This window comes from Carlito syrichta, unplaced genomic scaffold (assembly GCF_000164805.1).
Source record: "Carlito syrichta isolate Samal-C Ts95f unplaced genomic scaffold, Tarsius_syrichta-2.0.1 Scaffold303024, whole genome shotgun sequence".
NCBI classification, from domain to species: domain Eukaryota; kingdom Metazoa; phylum Chordata; class Mammalia; order Primates; family Tarsiidae; genus Carlito; species Carlito syrichta.
The window spans coordinates 683,432-690,661 of NW_007247120.1; positions in this window are offsets into that span (position 1 = coordinate 683,432).

The window sequence follows — 7,230 nt, forward strand, 5'->3', positions numbered from 1 at the left end:
CACGCCCGGCTGATTTTTTGATTTATTGTAGAGATGAGGTCTTGCCAAGTTACCCAGGCAATCCACTCACCCCAGCCTCCCAAAGCATGGGATTACAGGCTGAGCCACCGAGCCCGGTTTGCATTTTATTTTTAATATCATTAAGTGATTATTATAAATAGACTATCAATATATTATCATCATATTTTTAAAATTTTAAATAGTGACTAAAATTTCTGGTACTTCATGATATAGATAATGTTTCCTTCTTATATGTTACTAGTAGATTGAACACAACAGATGGTGTGCCAAGCTCTCTTTAACATTTTGTGAAAGATGGCTTCCAAGTACTTCAGAAATGAAAAGTTTTATAACAAATGGTGAAAATTATTTTAGGTATAGATATTTTGTCTTGTACCATTCAGTTTTAAGTTTTCATATATAGTTTATGGAGTTTATGATGTTTTATCACAAATAAAGCCAAAGGCGTTATAATTTAAATTTTTGAAGTCCTATCATTCTTACATGAGACAGGTTAAAAAAAAAAATTCCTGGTAAGAAGAGTTAGTAAAAATGCCAATTTTTTTTCTCTTTCTCTCTGTTTTCTTCCTTTCTTTGCTTCTTTCTTCCTTGTTATTCTCCCTCTTTTTTCCTTCCATTTTCTCCTCCTTTCTCTCTCTCTCTCTCTCTCTCTCTCTCTCTCTCTCTCTCTCTCTCTGTCTCTCTCCCTTTCTCTCTCTCTCTCTGTCTCTTTTTCTCTCTCTTTCCTTTCTTGCCTTCTCTTTCTGGTAGCATTTGTAAAAACTCAGCTCTAAGTCCTAACCTAAAAATAATATATCAAGTTTGGAACCCAAGACAACTTGGTTGACTGTTGACAGTCACTTTGAGGAAGAGGTTGAATATTGCTTGGTAACTGCCTTTGACAGGAAATGAAGGGCGTATTAATCCCTATGTCTAAGTTTCCCTCCTCGTATTCAAAGTCACAGAAATGACTGACTCAAAGAGGAAAGACATCCAAGGGTTCAGTAAACCCCAAAACATATGTGTAAAGGAAAACTTACTACTTTTCTTTCAGCGTGACTTCACTCCATTCCCTCAGATAGTCAATGGGGCTAGTAAATGTTAATAGCCTAGGCTTTTTTTCCCTACACATTTTCCAAAATTATAAAATGTGTGTATACATAATAAATATCATCTGCTTACAATACTCTGTTTACTTTAACAAAAAAAGGATAGTACTATGAATGTTATGATGCAATTTGCATTTAAAAAAACTTACTTTAGATTCACAGAGCTATTGCAAAGAAAGTACAAGAGAGTTCCCAAATAACTCACACTCAATCTTTCCCTATTATTAATATCTTACATTAGTATAGTACATTTGTCACGAATAATGAACCATAATTGATACATTATTATTAACAGTCCACACTTTATGCAGGTGTCTTTAAGTTTTTCTCTAATGTCCTTTTCTGTTGCATGTTCCCATCAAACATATTACAATACCTTTAGTACTCATGCCTTAACTGCCATCTATGAAAGTTATTCAGGGTTTCCTGTTTTTGATGATATTGTCAGTTTTGAAGATTATTAGCTAAGCATAGTGTAGAATGTTCCTCAATTATGATTTTATTTTCTCACAATTAGATATTCTGGTATGATATGGCTAATATTATAGGTGTTTAAAACCAGACAACCTGAGTTTGAATTCTGAATCTGTTATTAAATAATTATTCAATCATGAACAAGTTACCTCTCCGCTGCCACCGTTTCTGTAATGGTTTGATGATAGTCCATACTTGATAGTTTTACTTTGATGATTAAATGAGTTAGTGTCATATAAGACTTTGCTAAATAAATAAATAAATGATTTTAAAGATAGATATGAAGAATCTGAAAGTATTGAAAGAGTTGTCTAAGACATGAGTTTTTGTAGAGAAAACAATTTAGAGATGCAATGATTTCCTTCAAATATTAAAAGCATATATTGTCAAACAACAAAATGGTTAAATATATTATGAGACATCCAGATGTCACAACAAAATGAAATGTTAAACACCAGAATATATGGAGATGTCAGAAAATTGAGTAAAAAAAGACTGAAAAGCTAAATGTACATACATATTATATGTGTGTGTGTGTGTGTGTGTGTGTGTGTGTGTGTTTTATTTGCATGATCATTTCATGAAAGGTAGTTTTGTATATTATATGATCATAGTTAAATAAATAACATAAATATGCACATAGATCCAAAAATAAAAACAATTGTAGGCACATGCTGTGAAAGATACAGAGAAAATAGATGTCGATCTCTTAAATACTATTAATCAGAACATGAAATGATTTACTTGTTCTGGAAAATAACTCGCAAATTTCTCAAGAAACCTAAACCTACACTTACTATACATCCCAGGACCAGACTCAGAGACATTTACCCCAGAGACATGAAAACATATATTCACACAAAAATAGGTACACAGATGCTCATCGCAGTTTTATTTATAATACCTCAAACTGAAAGCAAATATAACGTCCTTCAATGGGTGAATGATTAAACCAACTATAAATACATTCATACATGGACTATTGCTCAGCAACAAGATGAAATAAACTATGGACACACACGATAATTTTAATGTGCGTCACAGGCATTACACTGAATGGTGGAAAGACATCTCGAGGGTAACATACTGCATAGATCCATTTAGATAGCCTTCTAACAATGACAACATTATAAGGATGGAAAAGGACTGTGCTCACCATCACCAAACTTGAGACACAGGTTGCGGTGGGTGTGTGACTATGAAAGAGCAACAGGCAAGAGATACTTGAGATGACAGAACAGTTTTATGTCTTGACTGTGGTGGTAGTTGCACATATTCACATGTGATAAAATGGAATGCAGCCATACAAACACACAATACACACACACAAATAAGTGTATGTGAAACTAGTGCAATCTGAATGAAGTTTATCGATTTTACCAGTGCCCATTTTAAAAATTTTGATATGATACTATAGTAGTTCAGTAGATATAGATCTCTTAAATACTATTAATGGGAACATAAAATGACATACTTGCTCTGGAACATAGCTTGCCAATTTCTCAAGAAACCTAAACCTACACTTACTGTACATCCCTAGACCAGACTCAGAGATATTTACTCCAGAGACATGAAAACGTATATTCACACAAAAATATGTACACAGATGCTACCTTTAGGTACATTATATCTCTTTATCATTTCTGAAACTTCCTGTTAATGTAGAAGTACTTCAAAGTAAAAAGTTCTAAAGTGTGAAAATAAATGACAATATAATATTCCTGTTCCTTAACTAGCATCAGTTCTGATTCATAGAAAATTATAAAATTTTACTGTTGAAAAATATCTGCATTTGATGCCTTCTTGAGTTTAAAGGAAAAAAAAAACTTAGAACTAACTGATGAAAGCATCGGGTAAACAGGTAACTACAATAAGGAATTTCTAACAAAATGATCTGTAGTGTAGAATGGACAACCTAAAGAATTTGTGTAAAGTAATGAATGGAGGTGTCCAAATACAAACAGTGTTGGTGATCTAGTGAGGAATTTATGGCAGGTGAACTGAATAGGAAGTTGGACTTAAAGAGCTAAGATGTCTTCCAACATACTGATTCTGATGAAAGAAAAGGCTTTGTACCAAATTAAACACACTGTTATCAAAGCTGTATTTCCCATAAATCATAAACTAGGAAGAATTATTACAGGTCAGTTTTAACTGAATTTAGCAAATATATATTCAATGCCTATGAAGTGCTCATCAGTTTCTTAAGCACCATAGAGGGATACAATGAACAAAGTCTAAAGACTGTCCTCAAGTTTACTGGCAAAATAAAGAGAGACATCTTAGACATATAACAACATAAATATTGTTATATGTTACATTATAACATATACAACATATATTGTTATATGTTACGTATATAAATATTGTTATACGCTAGAGTCCTAATGAGCAGTATAAAAAATAAAACTGTCCTGAAAGCTACTATTGTCCTTAAACTGAGTCTTTGGAGGGTCAGAATTTCCAATTACTCACATAATGAGTAGCCACTCAAAGAAAAATTTAAGCTATTTCAAATGTTGACTTTTGGAAATTTATAAATAATTTAACAAACTAGATAGTTGCATGTTTTATATTCTATTCTTATGCTCCTTTTTACTTTTGTAATCTAAAACTACAATGAGGTCAATATGTTCTATCTTTGTTTTATTATTATATTTTTCAAAAGAGGCAAATATTAACTTGCTTTATTTCTTTGACATATAGTTGTAAAATCCTCCTTTATTTCTAAAAAAGACCTGAAATGTAATTAATAAACAAATATAATTAAAAGCATATACTTTTAAATAATGTCACATAAAATTCTAATTTGAATCTACGAATATGACAAAGTTTCGAATTTTTCCATATAGTGAAACTTCTATTTATTAAAAAGTTTTTAAAGTTATATTTAATTTGACAGGTTTCTATGCTTTATTTTTATTTGTCTGAATTCTGATTAAAAATAAGAAGTAGTACACCATCAACTGAATTACCAAGTAAAATGTAAAGTTGACATATGTACTTTAAATATTTATTTTGAACTTATAATTAAGTAGATACATTTGACTATGCAGAAGTTTGAAATGCATTTTTACACAGAAAAATTGACATACTTCAATTGCATTTCCAAGGCATGATTCATTATGTAGCTTTGTTCTGAATTTACCTCAGTCTCCCAACTACAGTATACTTATAAGCAGTGTGTCAGACTCTCACCAGCTATGAGTGTCGCTAAGGCAGCGCTTTTGTTGTCATGGCAGTGATGGATCATCAATGTTCAGTGGAAGACCTGCAATTTGCAAACTGAGTGACAGGCAGCATTGAAAATGCACTGCAGTGGCCTTTTCTAGGTAAGTTGGAAGCTTGTGTTACGAGAGTTTTCTCTCTTTAAGTCATGTTTTATTTTAGTCTTCACACCAGGTTTGACATTTAGATTCAGAGGGTATTAATGAGATCTTTAGGTTTTGAACTTAAAATAAATTCTTCTTGTAATAGAGCAGTTAATATTTTACTTTTTCAAAGGATACTTAGACTCATGTAATCAGGTTACAGTTTAGTGTTCATATTTCCACAGTGCAAGCCTTGGTCTCTTCCAGTAGAAGTCTGTATTATTATCTTTCTCTGTTTGGTGTATCTGAGGGATGGAACAAAAGAAGAAAAAGAAAGGAAAAGCAACAACAACAACACAGCATCTCTTAAGAAGCAGCATCTATTTTTGTTACTACTTTTCTTCCATGGACAAAGTCAATTATTCTGTAGCCTGAAATTGAGTTTTTTTTCTATTTTGAGACTATTCAGTTTTCACGAAGATGCAGCACTTACAGTTATATCTTCTCATGAATCTTCTACTGAACAAATAGCCTACTAAATTTTTCTTCATTAAGCTTCTGCAATGTTTCTACTATTAAGTTGTAGGTTGATAGAGTACAGAATACAGAACCGTTTTGCTCACTGGGGTAATTTCATGGCCAATTCATAACAACCCTTTATTAAATATGTGTTATATACTTAATTCATTAAAATCTAAAATCTTATTATTAACAAAATACACTTGTAACACTTTACAAAACCACTGGTTAAATTTGATCATGTACCTACTTAGCTATTTAATTTTTTCATGCATGTTTTCACCCACTAGATGATGAGCTCCCAAGAGTAAGGAGAAACGTTCTATACACTTATGCATTATAAATATCAAATTAAATATCTTATATTTAATGCCTCTCAAAGTCTACACAGTGCTATGCATATATAACAAAATACCTAATACATAGCTGATACACGGTAAATATTTACTAATAAAAATATTTGTATAGTATTATGTAATAAAAGAAAACATTAATTCTAGACTGCTGCATTAATTTGCAATGGCAAAACATGATACACCTTCAAGCAGCTTCTCTGATTTGACAGATCTATCCCTTATTTGAGTGGAACATTTCTATAAGTAGGACATGTGAGTCCTATTTTAAAGTGCTTTGTCATAGACCCTGAAGCAGTCATAATTTTTAGTTACTCCAGTTTCTGCAGTTCAAAACACAAGTAACAGTTCCTGTCATCTGTACAACTTATAGTCATGCAATGATCTTAATATAGTGAATCTTGTTAGCTAAGACTATAGGTGTTGCCATGTCATTCACCATTTACAGGACAACAACTTTGTGCCATTTTTTGCTAGGGTGTTTGAATAAGAAGTTAGCACAAATTTACCTACCACTCTTTTGACTACTAACTATTGAGTACGATGCTTGACTTGCTGTGCAAACAAATGTCTATGATACAATTCGAATAGGTAATATATTGTAGGTACACAAAAAGTATAATAGGTGCACAGAGGAAAGAGTTGCACAATTCTAGGAGAAATTACTAGGCATTCTGTAACTCCATTGTATTTGGTGTAGAAAAGTATTATAAATCCATTCATGATCGCTTAGCTGTAAACTTCTGTAATGTAAATTGGATGATTTCAAGAAAGGGAAATTAACATGTGGCTTAACATCTTCATGAAAAATTTTAATCAATGACAATCTGCAACAGGTTACCTCAGGTATCTATGTTTGACTCTGGTTTATTATTATTATTATTTTTATTCAGATCATGAGAGAAAAGGTCTGTTTATTTAATTTGTAGATGACACAAACTAGGGAATATTAAAAATATTGTTGGGACACAATTAACACTAAATATCACCCTAAAAGTCTAAAAGAGTAAACTGAAATCAGCAAAATGAATTTAACAAAGATAAATAGGATGCCCTGTAGTGCTAAAAAACAAAAACAAAACTTCAACTCAAATAAGGGAATATGGGATATCAGACTGAAACATTTGTAGCTAAACCACTTTAAGTAAGTTAGATGAAGGAAAACTTAATTTGGTCCTGAGTTCTGATGTGTATCTGAAAACATGGACACATTTTTGGCTATACAGATGGATATATAATGTCCCAAAAAAGGTGCATAATATTTATTCTCTATTCTACACTTGCATGTTGTGAATCTATCAGATTTACTTTTGGTCAGCTACATTTTAAAAACAACTGACAGCCGGGCTGGGTGACTCAGCCTGTAATCCCACGCCTTTGGGAGGCTGAGGTGAGTGGAGTGCCTGAGCCCGTGGGTTCGAGACCTGCCCGGGCAGTGAGACCTCATCTCTACAATAAATCAAA